General features: G+C 33.4%; 1 long non-coding RNA gene across 1 annotated transcript in view; it reads right to left on the bottom strand.

The window, feature by feature from the left end:
* The window catches only part of LOC108374682 (uncharacterized), a 20354-nt gene extending 13076 nt beyond the window's left edge, over window positions 1-7278 (bottom strand). The window contains exons 1-2 of the long non-coding RNA XR_001849071.1: window positions 7092-7278; window positions 2937-2945 (exon numbers count right to left, since the gene is read on the bottom strand). This is a non-coding gene — a long non-coding RNA (uncharacterized LOC108374682). The remainder of the gene's footprint in view (window positions 1-2936; window positions 2946-7091) is intronic.
* Between the last annotated feature and the right edge of the window lie 7621 nt (window positions 7279-14899).

The raw sequence follows: 14899 nt of genomic DNA, 5'->3' as shown, positions 1-14899 counted from the left end.
CTTCATTGTTGACGCTGGCGGAATATTGAAGGCGGATTAATAGATATAACAATGTAGAACAAAAAAAAAAAAAAAAAATACCATAGAGAATGTTGCAGACGCAGGAAAACAATCAAAAGAAAAACACTGAAAAATAAAAGAGTTAAAAATCACGCGCACACACACACTCTAATCTATGAATGCCAATGGAGGCAATGATGAGTTGGACTGAGTTCACAGAGACAACTGCTGAACAGACAGTCTTCAAAAACGATTCGTTAAACGTAGAGACAGACTATGAAATTACATAGATGTATAGCCAACACAATGGCAGCCAACAATCAAAAGCAGAATATAATACAAAGCAGTGGAAAATTAAAGTCAAAGAATGAAAAAATGTGGATGAAACTAAAAAATCTAGCAGAAATTAATAAATGAAAAGAGAAAAATACTAAGTAATCTCCGTCAAAATTAAAGCAAGAAAACTATAATAAATAAAAAATTCTATCAAAGCTTAAAGATTACTATGTACTCTACGAGACCGTAAGAGCAGCAAGATACATTGCTAAATCTGAGCTACTGTACGCTGTCCGTCGCGACGACGTTAAAGGGCCATTATGGGTGGGGCAGAAAATGCGCGCAAGTGCTCGTTAATTGGTCAATGACTGTGAAGTCGAAGTTGAAGAGTTAAGGCGGAGGAGACGTTTTGTGGGGATTGCCATGGTGGCAGCATAAATTTAATTAGACTGCGCTGCTGCGGCGGAATAAAAGCACAAAAAAACAAAAATGAAAGAAAAATTAAGAAGCTGCTGAACATACATATGTATCTATGATTTATCTCAGTGCTCTTGATGTTATGTAGGAAACTGAAAATATAGTTACTACTAGTATTCGCTCAGCGGTTGAAATTCAACCACTAAAACTGAGGAGAGTTGAGGTGAGTTAAGGTTATTTGGGTTAAGGTGAGCTGAATTGAAGCGAAATGAGTTTAGGTGAGGTGAGATTTGATAAGTTAAGGTGAGTTTATCTGAGATGAGGTGATTTGAAATGAGCTGTGATGAGTTGAGGTGAATTGCGTTGAACAACATAACATAACATAATATCGCATAACATAACATAATATAAGATATGATAACATAACATAACACAACATAATATAACATAACATAATATAACATAACGTAACATAATATAACGTAACATAACATAACATAACATAACGTAACATAACATAACATAAAATAACGTAACATAACATAACGTAACATAACATATCGAAGCATTACCTAATAAAATGCAACTTCTCAAAAAGGAGAAGATGGATTTTCTCCAAAGTCTCTGAAAATGTTACTAGTTCACACAATTCTTAAATTATTAAATTTTTAATGTTTATTGTTAATTAGTTTTAAGTTTATGAAGGACTTTCTTTAGTAAAATTTTGTCGAAAAGTGTCATTTGTCCACAAATTGGCAGCCAACTTTGGCTTTGTATGAAATACGACAAAATGTGATCAAAATTTCTACTAAATTAACGACACTTTTCACTTTTTTCAATATCTCGGAAACTAAAGGAGATATCCAATCATGGAGGGCGTCCTTTATAAGATATTGATTAGTTTAATATGACTGTACAACCAATTAGATTTTTACCAAATTATCGAAAAAATTTAAGTAAATATATCGGAAAATAAAGGAGATATCTAAAAATTGATAACACCAATCGAAAGACATTAATTCAAAATATGTAACTGCATGTAGAACTAAAAATGGTCAAAATTGCGCTTACGACAATCTTTTACCCGGGCGACGATATGTAAGTATAAGGAATATAGAGGTTGATACCCGTCTCCAATGCGAACAAGGCAATATGTAGATATAGCGTAGAATTGTTATTTTATTTGTTAACTACAAGCATGAGTCGATGGTAAAAGTAAAGTATGTAGTGTGTTTGTTCTTTATCCATAAAAAAAAATGGACGCGACCACTCCGATTATTACGAAAATGGTAATCGGTACGAAAAAAAGATATATTTTTTGAAATAACCCCATATAAAAATTGGCTTAACCACTCCGCTTTTCTCAGCATCAAGATCCGGCTCTATGGTAACTGGTACAAAATACCCGGGTCTTAAAAATTGGTAACCCGTAAAGAAAAACCGATTTAATTTTTTAAATCACCGTGAAGTGAGTAAAGTGTCAACAAATCACGATCACTTGAATTTGTTTACGGGCAGGAGTCTATTTGGAAGAGCTTGGTATTGGCTCAGTCCCTACGAGTGACTGTGTCAATGGCCATCTCTCTTGTCTGATTTCTCTTCCGGCCTTAGGAACATAGAAGCCAACGAGCGAGCGGACGAGTTGGTCAAGGCGGGAACTTGTTCGGATGAATCTGTGGCGGTGATACTGGGATACTCTCTCCGACAAGTGAAAACAGTAATCCCATTGCTCTAACTGAAACAAGCAAGGGTGAGGTGGTCAGAGGTCTGCACTTGTAAGATATAACATGGACAGGAAAATTATGTGCTAGCTGCACCAATTTTGAAGCACTGCAATCAATCAACTAATCAACGCTTTATCAGTGGTAGTTGCTAGAAGTGCCACTCATTATTGGATGTCATCATTAAGCATTTCTCTCTACTGAATTATTTTTAAGCAGTAGCGGGATGACTTTCAAAAGTATGCATGCAAATAAATATTCGTTGAGTCATTTTGTATGAGCTTGCAATTTGTATTTTTTTTTTGCTTTACCATTGCGCTTATAGAATTGAGGAATTTTATGTAAGTATTTTTTTTTTTGCTAAAGTGCTTCCGCGGAATTCATTGTTCTTTGTTGAGGGCTATGCTTCTGCTATATTTTGTTTCGATTTTATTTTCGCTGACATTGTTTGCATTTTAATGTGCTGAGTTGATCGATCGATTGATCGATTGATCGTCTGTAACTCGCAATGTATTCGATCACTTTGTGACACTAATAGACTGTCTCAGGGACATTGATGACTTTATTTGCAAAAACAAAAATTATGCATTTTTATTGCAAAGAAATTCTTATATGCGTATTTGATGTACATATATACATATGCTAATGTATGGACACAATAATTTATATTCCCAAAGGCACATATGTACATATAGTACGTACATATGTACGTATATTAGGATTGTCCAGACCCCCAAAACTGAAGAATATCGAAAATAAAGTGACCTGTATTTTCTTATTTTGAAATAGGTTAACATTTAAGCCGCCAGGGATTTCAAATTATCCATATATTTAAAATTGGGAAAATATATTTTTTACTAGAATTGGTATAAAATTATAAAAAATCGAAATTTTTTTATTTACAAAAATGCTTGATTTTATGTGTTTTTGTAACCACTTCACGCACGTTTTGAAAAAAATGGTCAATAAAATTTTAGTGCTGCTTCCTTCTTTCAGTGTTGCCAGAAATATTTCGTGAAAAATCTGCCAAGTGAAGACTAAATCTTAAAAAGCGCAAAAAATTAAAAAAAAAAACATTTTTTGAAGATTTTAATTTAACAAACTTTGCATAGGCATTTTTTAAGGTCGTCAAATATAATAAACAAAAATTAAAAAATTTCTGAATTTATCCCAAAAAGGTACGATTTAACTATATTTATTTAATCTAGTTTTTAATACCGTGTGGTAATTTCATGAAATCAAAATGGCGAATGAAAATGTCGAACAAAAATATGAAATAAAAAAATAAAAATTTTAATTGACATTGTATTCTGCAAAAAATTTGCAATAAAATTGTACGTTTTTGATTAGATGCATAGGGTCATATTCATTAGGGTGGGTAATATTTTAATTTTTTTGTTTTTTTTTTTTTTTTTTGACTATGCGCGCCTAACATAGGAGGACTCTACTTGTAACTCTAAGCAAATTTGCCGAAGAAACCATGGGTCTAAAATCAATTTGGAATTTGCCAAATTGCAAAATTAGATTTCGAAGAAAATGTGAAAATTTTCACTGTAGCCGCCCCTGGTGGAAGTTTTAAGAAAAATATAAGTGCAGAAATGAATTCCTCATACCAAAAAAAAACCGTATAGCATGTTTCCGAGAGGACAGCAAAATGCTAAGAAACCTATTTTTGCAATTTGGCAAACTCCAAATTGATTTTAGATCTATAGTTTCTTCGGCAAATTATCTTAGAATTACACGTAGAATACTTATGCGATAAACGCGCATAGTCGCAAAAAATTTACATAAAAACCGGCCCGCCCTAATATTCATAGTCGGAATAAAGTCTACACTAAAGTTAGCTATAGCTTTTTGACAGAATTTTCGATGAATATCTGTCAAAAAACTTGCAACTAGTTTAAGTGTCGACTTATTTTCGACGATGAATATGAATCATAGTTTTTGAGAAAATAATTCATAAATATTAGAAATGTTTGTATTTCATCGGCGGGGCACAAACTACGAAAACTGAAATGTATGAAAATTTCGCCAAACAAAAAACCCTTACATAAACCGCATAAAATTTGGAGTAAAAAGTCTACTCATCAATTTTTCGATTAGACGCATGGAGTTGGAGGAAAATTTTCCCAAAAAGAATACCCCATTTGGAGGTTTGATCCCTGATCCGAGCAACACCTCAATGAGAAGAAGTGTATTTCTGCCAAGAAAAAGTTGCTCATAAAATCCATTTGCAATTTGTGTTATAATATCAGGATGCACACCACTAACAGGAGCAGAAGTTTGGTCAAAGACAAAAAGCTCGGCAAACAGAAAAAGTGTAAGCGCAAAAATTTTTTTGTCATTATTTTGTTTCATTTTAAGTAATCTTTTGTGAAAAGAATACTGCTCGCAGTGATGATTTCCATCTTGTTACCAATTTTTGTTTTATTGAAATGAATTCCATTTGCTGTTGAAACCACATACAAATTCTCCAAGTGCTGGCAGAAAGTAGTCTTGACAGAGGAGATTTTTTTTATATGGAATTTTCGTTACATTTTTATACCTTCAGTTTAATAAATCTTACTTTTGGAGAAATATCTGCACTTATGGCAACACATCGGCCATGGTTGTTTTTACGGCAGGTCACCTTGGTCTTGAAAACTTCGGAAAGTTGCAACTCTCTGATAAAAATTTTCGGGCATTTTCTCTGTCGGCCAGCATTTCAAGCTCTTCGCACTCACGTATGTATTTCAGCCTCACTTTTCATACTGTGGCAAATACGTCTCGAATTAGAATTAAGCATCATAAATACTTTTATCAAATTGATATCGACAATTCATCAACAAAATTAATAAAACAATAATATTTTACGGCTTTAATTTAAAATCTGTCATTGAGTTCAATAATGAATAGAGCCATAAAAATATCGCAGTATCATTTTAAAATTTTCTCACTTATTTACTTCGCTAGCCGAAGAGTTTTTTTTATGCTATTCACATTTCACACAAAAGACTACCAATTTGCTAACCAAAAAAGGCATAAAATTGGAATCATTATTAGCTAGACTTCTTAACTGCTCAACACGTTTTTTATTAACAAAGCAATTTTGTAGACTTTTTTAAGCTGTGAACTTAAGCTGTAAACCTAAATATATATGCATGCACATTAGGGTAGTCCAAAAATGCACGCAAAAAAGTAAACCCGGAATTTTAATTCCCATATAGAAATACATGGAAAACTTTGAGCACTTTAAGCGACCTCTAAATATTTTTTATTTCAAAAATAAAAAATAGGGGTATAGTTTTTTTCGATATAGAATAATCCTAGCGGGTGAGAGCGTTAAAGTTCCGACTTTGCTTATTTTGGACCTCCCTAATGTAAATACGGTAATTACTTGAAATTCTTTGAAATAAACAAAAATAATTACAATAATTGCTATGCTCACAGTAATAGTACGAGTATTTATGTATGTATCATTCTTAACTATGGAAAAAGACGATATTAACGTGTATGTAATTAGTCTATATGTGTATGCAATATGCACACACATAAATATGTATGTATGTATGTATGCACGAGTACGTAATTACTTATAGGAATTGTACTTATTTTTGTATTTGCTGATATATTCGCATGGCCCACATAATTGACCCGATAATAGCGACACTAGGAATCGCCTCATGCAATCACAGCAAAAGTCAAAGAAATAGAATAACAAGCATAGCATTTAAATACCCAGCAGGAAAAGCGGAGTTGCGAGAAAATCATTTTAAGTCGTATTTATGGGGTGATGCAGATTTTTGACAGCCACTATATTTGACATACATATTTATTAATATCTTTTTTTTTTAATTTTTTCAGACAATTGGTGTAAAAGATATTCAAACGTTCATGCCGATTTTTCCAAAAAAAAAAAATTATCTTGAACGAAGTTTTCCTGATATGAAAACAATTTTTTTAAGGTCTTAATTAGACGACATAGACTTGGACAATTTGTGGTTTCAACAGCACAGTGCCACTTGCAACACCGCTCTTGAAACAATGCCCCTATTGTGAACATCTGCGAACTTATTGAATCACCATATACTTAAGCCGAATAATTAATGCTTTTTTAGCTTTTTTATTAAAAATGTTTAAGTGTTGAAATTGGAATCTGATTGCTGTTAGATTTGCCTTAAGCTTTATCCTTTCTCTACAAGGTACTTTCCACTGTCAACTTCAGTCATATGCTCCCACCACCTCAGTCTCCGTCTTCTGTCCAACTGAGTTCAACAACCATTTCCCTCGAGTCATTGTCGACGAGCAATTTGTGCTAATTTCTACCAACAAGTGCCAATGCGGCAATTCGCTAACCCACCGACTGACTAGAAATGGTCAAGGGTGTGTTGTGGCATGGCGTGTTGCTGATATTATTCGACTTGGGAAGTTAAAATTACAAGCAAAAAATCATGAAAATTAAAAAAAAAAAAATACAAAAAGCAAAAAAAAAATGGAAACAGAATGTGGAAAGAAATGTAGAAAAGTACTATTTTTTAACAATCTGCACAAATTCAAAAGCAAACCTGATGTAGCTGTATATGCGCGGATATATGCTTAAAACACATGCAAATACTTATACACGATATGTATGGATGTATGTATGTATGTAATTATATTTACTCATATGCTTGTAGGTATTTAAATGTTTTTACTTACATGCATTAATTTATAGCTTTGACTAAATCGACGACGACCTCTCTTCCGAATTATATTTGCTTTTTTTTTGTGTGCTATTCTGGCCGTTTTGCTGGTTGCTTAGCTGGACAAGTGGATGTACGAATGAGCGCACAAAATTTGTTATTTACGTGGTATGGTTAGTTAAATTTATGTGTAGACATCTGTAAATATAGGAAAAATTGTTTAAGGGTATTTTAAAAATATTCTCTTTATTTTGTGAAATCCGTCATCAATGTAGAGTTTAATTAAAATGATAAATAAAATGATAAAAATTATAAATAGAACTTCACTTATTTTTATGATGAATAAAATTCAACCGTTTGAATCTCTTCTTCATACTTTTGGCACATTAATTCTTCAGAAACAAATTCTACAACGACAAACTTATTCCAAAATCTAGTTACAACAACAGCTCGTTGGGTAAAGCGCTATCCTGGGCATGGCATACATTTCCTCAAATTTACATTTATTCATATTTGTACGGTGGTTTAGTTAAAACCTTTTAATAAATTTGTAAGTATGTACGCGTAGGCATTTTACTCAATGGGTGTAATAATTAAATTATAATGAATACACATCCGCTCTAGGAGACGCTTCAGTGATGACCCTTAATTTTGCAAAATAACTCCTCTAAATTATTTTCAAGTTTGCACACATATCAAAATTGTTCGCCACCCTTATTTAAATTGCAATTGAATTAGTATTCACACATAATTGAATTAAGGAAGCCAAAAATATATGTACATGTACATGCAAACATGGACTACAATGTTTGTCATTGCTCATACATATTTACCTTTTAAAATCATTGCACAATTTTTGACATAGAATACGTCTTACGTTTCGGTATGGATGTCATGCTCAAATGTTGTATGTAGTTGTAATTTTTAGAGCTTCACAAAAACGCCTATTGCACGAGAACTAATGAAGCGATTTCAAATAAGAAAGCGGCGTTTTAAAGATACAACTCTAAACTTATCGACAGATTTATTTTTGTAAGTTATAAGTTCTGTTTGTTTCGTAGAAACATCGGTAAATATTGGCTTATTTTGGGGTCAATTTTGAACTTTTAAAATGCTCTAGCAACTTAGGTTCTCGGAATATAAGTTCGGAATATTAGTTCTCCAGAGCTCTCTAGTATAAACTTTATGTACGCAGGTATGAAAAAACTCGTAACTTCTACAGTTTTGGTGTTTCCATTCTCAAATTTTTACAGCTTACTCCATAAAGTTTGGAACTACACAGGTTGAAAAAAATAAAAATCAAACATGACAAAGTTAATAAAAAATAAAAATAAAAAATAAATTCGATTTTTTAATCCAATTTTTTTTTTTTTTTTAATCTATGTCACACTCTCATGGAAAGCCAAGGTAATTACGCACATGCTGATACCTTAACTGATTTTCTCCGACAAATAGTTTATTAACTGCAAACAATTAAAAAAAGATACTTCTCAGTGAGTTCGAAATTTCGGGAATTTTTTTTCGAGATTTTCGAATATCGTGACGAAATAAAAAAATAGTTGTCTTCTTTTTTTCGATAAAGAATGTAAAAAAATATATTTCACCACAAAAAAAAATATTGAGGTGTAAATATTTTATGGAATGACCCACATGTATCTTTTTTTTGTGGTGAAATGATTTGGGAAAATGGATTTTAAAGCTGAAACGCAGTACAAAGTATACATCATACCTTTGTGGAAAATTTAAAAAAATCCTTATGCCTAATTTCCACTAGACATTAGTATTACAAACAATTGGAGGTATTTAAAAACTGCCAAGCGGAAATGAATTTAATGACAATTTTTTTTTAACGTAATGACACAAATATTTTTTAATGTCCAACTTTGTCATTGGAATTTTTGCCATTTAATGCCAAGTGGAAATACAGCACTACCCGACAAAAAACGCTAATACATTTAGAAATGTGCGTAAAATGAAACGTCACTTTGCGCCATTGTTTCCGTATTCAAAAATTTTTACCGTTATTGAATTTTTAGGGAATTTTTGTGTTTTGTGTGATATTCTAATGGAATATATTTTATACCTTAAAATAAATGATAGTTAAAATTTTCAAAAGTGAACTCATTTTAAATGCGATTATACATGATTGTAAATATTAGTTATACATATGTACCAACATACATATAGTCAAAAGTAAATACATACAAACAGCTAAAAAAATCTAAAAAAAAAATCTAAAAAAGTAAATAATCGCGAGTGTATGTATGCATGTTAAAGGTGTCCCATAATTTACGCAAGATAAAAGCTCTGATCCAATACTTTTCGTGTAAAATTTTGTACAAATGTCAAACAGCAAAATTATTCTCTGAAGTGGAACAAAACCAGCATTTTTTCACTTCATTCTCTACACAACTCTCCAAAAATCGCTCCCATTTACAGGATTTTGGAGTACGGGACCATTTTTCCCTCTAACTTCCTGCAGGTGTGTGTAAAAACCTGTAAGTTCATGGATACTGCAACAGAACTAAAATTATAGAATACACGTTTTTTTTTAACCGAATTCGAAAAAGGAGTAGGCTATTAGTCGGAATATTTTTTATGTATTTTACTGGATCACTTTGGACCACGTTAACCGTTTTCGATAATTCTTATTCTTTCTCGAAAAGGTCGCACCTCGTGGGTGGTCCCATGCTAATTGGGTTTAGTGCCGATAATTGGATCATGGTGAAACGTAGTCAGTTGTATTTTTGTATAAAATCTGCTTGTTCCAAACCTAATTTTTTGTTTTTTTTGAACATAAAGAACATACATAGGATAGGGTTGTGTTTGGAGTATCACATCGGGCAAATAATTGCCACGGATTTGCTGGAAAGTACGCGTAATTTCGTCAAGATTTTCTTGATTTTCAAAAAAGTAGATATGGTCCAATAACTGCTCAACCAACTTTGGAAATAAACCGATACATTTAGACCTTCTGAGCTCAGAATGTGGCATGTAGGAGGATTAACGAAGCCATCAATGTGAAAATGGGTTTCACCCTTTAGGATGATTTTGCTCGAAAAATCAGCTTGCACTTGTTGTGCGTACATATATGCCAGCAAAGCTGTGGTGATCATTTGCCCGATGTATTATTTCAGAAGTAAGTAACTCTATTATATGGTAAGTATATGTACTTTACGTTTAAGTAAAAGAAATGCAATTTGAAAAAGAACATAATAGGCATAAATTCTTGCACACCCTTTATATTTTTGCACAAGTACACAGTCATTTATTTATGTACTCCCAGAAAAATAGTGGAAAGTAGAAGCAAAAAAATAAAGTAGATGAAAATTAACAAATCCAAATAGCAGCACTGACTAACAACAACAGCAACGTCAACGTCAACGTCAACAAAGCAGCTAAAGTCACAACAACATAAGCACTACTTGCTAAGCAATGGAGCCACAACAAATAGCGCGAAGCAAATATTCAAAACGAGGTCAACTGAGGTCAAACTGATTTTATGTACATACTTACATTCATACACATTTACATTTATGTATGCAACCATACATATGTACATACATACTTACGTTCATATGTACTTACATTTGCACAACGCGCGCGCAACAGCCAAGTTCGAAACACCAACAAACTAACAACAACAAAAAAAAACGAATAGCAATGAAAGCGAGCGAAAAAAATTATGCCAAGCGCGCTTTAGCAAATAGTACGAATGTGGAGAGAAAAATAAAAGTAAAAAAACTAATAAAATGAAATTTATAGAATGAATTAGTAAATTGAAAATAGAAATGCAAAGGGAAAATACCAACTTTACAACCTATTAAATATTTATATCAATAGCTCTGCATCCAAAGCAGTTGCACACATACCCAGAAATGTATGTTCATATTAGGGTGATTGACTCGGTTTTTCCAACCGGTTTCAAGTCGTGTTTTTTTTTTTTAATCTATATTTTTCAGAAACCGAGTAAACCGAATTTTGGCAATCGAAAAACCGCGGTTTTCACCTAGCTTATTTATATAACTACCAAAATCTAAAAATTTAAATTTTATATTTTATTGAAAATGGAACTAGAACATTTTTATTAATTTTAAATCTGAATACTGAAAAAAAATTTCAACATCTACATGCTCCAGTTTTTCCCCACAAATTGCTATTATTTTAGTGATCAAATCTTGTTGAGATTGGTGAACAACATTAAGTATGAACTTTTCACAACTTTTTTCTATTTTAATCCAAAATTATTCGAACTTCTTTGGCATTTTTTATTTCTAAGTTAGAGCTATACCTAACAGTAAGTGTTAAGAAAATATGTTAAATAAAACCGGTGTATGCAGTTTTTTCTTAATTTGAAAATCTGAAATCGGTTTTTTTTTCAAATTGCCATTTTTCGAATAACTCGAAAACCGGTTTTCGAAAAATGGCTAATAGATGTTCAATTATACATATGTATGTACATTAGGGCGGGTCAATATGTATGGGAGATTTTTTCAGTGATGCGCGTGTAGCACAGAACGATTCTATGTGAAATTCTAAGCAAATTTGCAAGAAGAAACTATGGGCCTAAAATCAATTTGGAGCTTGCTAAATTGAGGAAGCAATAGCTCAAAGCGATTTGAAGTAGTTAGTCAACAAAGGATGAGATATTCAGTTGAACTTTCTTGTACTGACCTGGAAGAAATGCCCAAAGAACCAAGCATGAAATATAGTAAGAGAGATATGGAAATATCAGGCATCGTAGATACATTTATTTTGAAACTTCAAGCACTGATTAGCTATGATGACTGGTCGAATCATTGGTAGATATTCAAATTAGTTTAGACTCTGAACGCAAACTTGTTCAGTTCCGCCTTAAAGGTAGAGAAATCCCAGCTGAAGATAATATTTCTTAGGTCCAACGATGATAATGTCATCTGCATACGCTTTTACTCTACGATTTTCAATATCAGACTGAAGACGAGTTGCAAGGATGTAAATTCTACTTTAGTCTCGAATGGCTCTATAAAATCCTTCCCAACTACAGCCTTTAAGTTTTGCCGGATCTCTAAATTTAGGTGCGCCGTCGTAGAGGTAGCTTCTCTCACTGCTATCAAAAGCAGCTTTAAGTACAGCCTGATTTAGTAGTGGACTTGTCATAGCAGAATCTACAGTGATACGACCCGGACGGATTGTTAGTATGGACTTTATCTTTCACACAGACTTCGGCCTAAGCATGTTGGGTACAGTCCAACAGCTTTGTTTTTAAGAGATACGTTTCTTTGAATAAGTAAAAAGCTGCAAGTATAGACTAACGCTGCCAATATAAAAATAATAAATAACTAAATTTAATTCATATCATATGAACTCGTAAGAAAGTAATTTCCTCATTACCTCTTCCTACAACCAATTTTATCAATAAGCGGAACAATAACATTTGTACTTAAGCGGAACGAAGCGGAAAAGGTAAAGGAAATATTTAAGTAGTTGGATGTGTAAAAATTTCACCGACAAGTTGCAACAGCAGCGCCAAACGGAAGCGCCGTTAAGTTCACCAATAGCACAAATAAACGCTACAACAACTACAACCCACATAATGGCAGCCAACGATGTAACATCACACGCTGATGGATAACAAACAATGGCAACATTAGCAACGCACTTGAAGAGTAGTTGCACGGAGATACACACCTTTCAAATTTCAGATTTGAGGTTTGAGAAAAGAAAGCAAAGTCTCAAAGCTATAGTAAATAGCTACTGCAGTAAAAAAATCGGATTGCAGCAACATCACGTAAACAACACAAAAAAACTAAAAAAAAAAAACCGGCAAAAACAACCACGAAAGCCACCAAGACTTGCGCTAGCAAAGAAATTGTACATAAAAATTGGAAAGTTTTTGTGGCAAACGCGTCGCCTAAACCTTTGACTTGGAAGCTCGCGCGCGCGCCCGCGATATCTAGCCGCCGACGCGGCGCAGTCGTAACGCGCTTGGCCGCGGGCCATTGGTTGATCTTCACTTGACGCGCGCGCGCGCAAACGCAACGGGTGTGTGTTGCTTCATTTGAGTGAATGTGTATGCGTGTGTGTGTGTGTGTTTGTGCGTGCAGTCATTCAAAACCGACACAAAAGCTTTCAATTTAACACACAAAAAACCAAAACAAAAAAAAGACAAGTAGCATAAAACAACTTGACCGCGTTGCCGCGCCGCATACTCGTATAGCGCGCGCAGATACCAACTCATGCGGATATGAGCGTATAGCTGCTAAAGCGAAAAACATCTCAGTCGCTTTGCAATGCGGCATATACAGAGTATGCGTCCTGATGCGTCGCTGTCATAATACACTAAGCGGTAAAAACAAATCGACCGACCAACCAACCACCCACCCACCCGTGCGCTGCGTCGCGCAACATACAGCTTAGCATAAAAAGAGGAAAATATTTATGTATGTATTTACATACATATCTACCTATGCAGAGCCAGTGACGGATGGCATGGCTGAGCTTGCTTTTTCTTTGACGTTTCGTAATTATTGTTGACTTACTTTTTACACATTTTTTCTCACTATTCACGCTGCCCGCTGGGCATGCGCTCAGGTTAAAATATATGTATGTATGTACGTTTACCGTATGGCATTTAAATATATGAAAGACATCAGTCTAGCTTTTGCATAGAAGCTATACATTCCACCCACTCCCTAACCGTTATCACGTTTATTATTACTGCTATTATAACTTTCAGCTTTTAACGGTATTTCGTATATGTTTTCAAACACACTCGTATATCTTTCATTATAGGTGTGTTGCAAATACAAATTTAGACCGGAATTTATGAGTATTCTGTTCGAATAAGAAAAAAAACAGACAAGAAATGTAAAATGAGGGTCAAGAAGCGCTTGAAGAAAGCAGGAAAACTTGTTTTTTTTTTAATGATTTGGTTTTCTTTTTATTCTCTTTACTTTTTTATTCTTTTACGAGTAGCTGCTCTTTCTTGCATTTTGACTAAAAAATCGGGCACTCAATGTCGCGATTAAAGACACAGCTTTTCTTCTTTATATGCGCTTAAGTAAATGGATTGGATTTGTTTTTATCTTGTTTCAAAATTTCCAATTTCCAGAAATGAGCTTACAATCAACAATGATTAGGTATAATTAAGCTTAAAGGTTGCAATCGATGAGTCGCGATTCATTTGAATGCCAAGAAATCAATCTAGGGCTGGGCAAAAATAATATAACCAATCCTTTCCACGGAGAATTTCTACTGGGCTATTGAAACCTTCAAACCATACTAGGCCCCAGAACCAGACAGTGTTTAAAAACTGGAATTTAGTGTTCGCAATTCACTGGAGTCTTAATTTTTCACTCAATTTGGTTAGTTATTATTCTTTTTTTATTTTTGAAATGAAAGCTAATAAAATTTGCAAGAGACCAGTTGAGCCTACCATGCTAGGAGCTTATGAGCTCACATCGTAACGAGAACTATCTGATATAAGTCTCCACAATGTATTCGACTTCATCAACTACGCCGGCTCTATAAATATACCCCCTTCCCTTGTGGTCACCTGATTAAGTTAAGTGCACATTTTGGCCAGATTTGCTTATCTTTCTTTTGTTTCTTTAATATTTATGATTTTTTTTGTTGTAAAAGACTGGCACATCACATAAATCCACATTTCAAACTTCTAACAAAAATTATAAAAATAAATGTGTACTATTTTTATTGTACAAGTAATCAAGCTTAAAATGCATAAACAAACTTATACCTATGTAAATATTTGCGAACATAAATGCTTTAAAAAACGTCATCGATCATCAAACAAATAGAAAATAGCTAATATTCAGTGTAACA

The sequence above is a fragment of the Rhagoletis zephyria genome, unplaced genomic scaffold (assembly GCF_001687245.7).
Source record: "Rhagoletis zephyria isolate East Lansing unplaced genomic scaffold, Rhagoletis_zephyria_1.1 Rzeph_scaffold_08003, whole genome shotgun sequence".
Lineage (NCBI taxonomy): Eukaryota > Metazoa > Arthropoda > Insecta > Diptera > Tephritidae > Rhagoletis > Rhagoletis zephyria.
The sequence above is the reverse complement of the archived record's forward strand: the minus strand, read 5'-3'. Positions and strand labels throughout refer to the sequence as shown.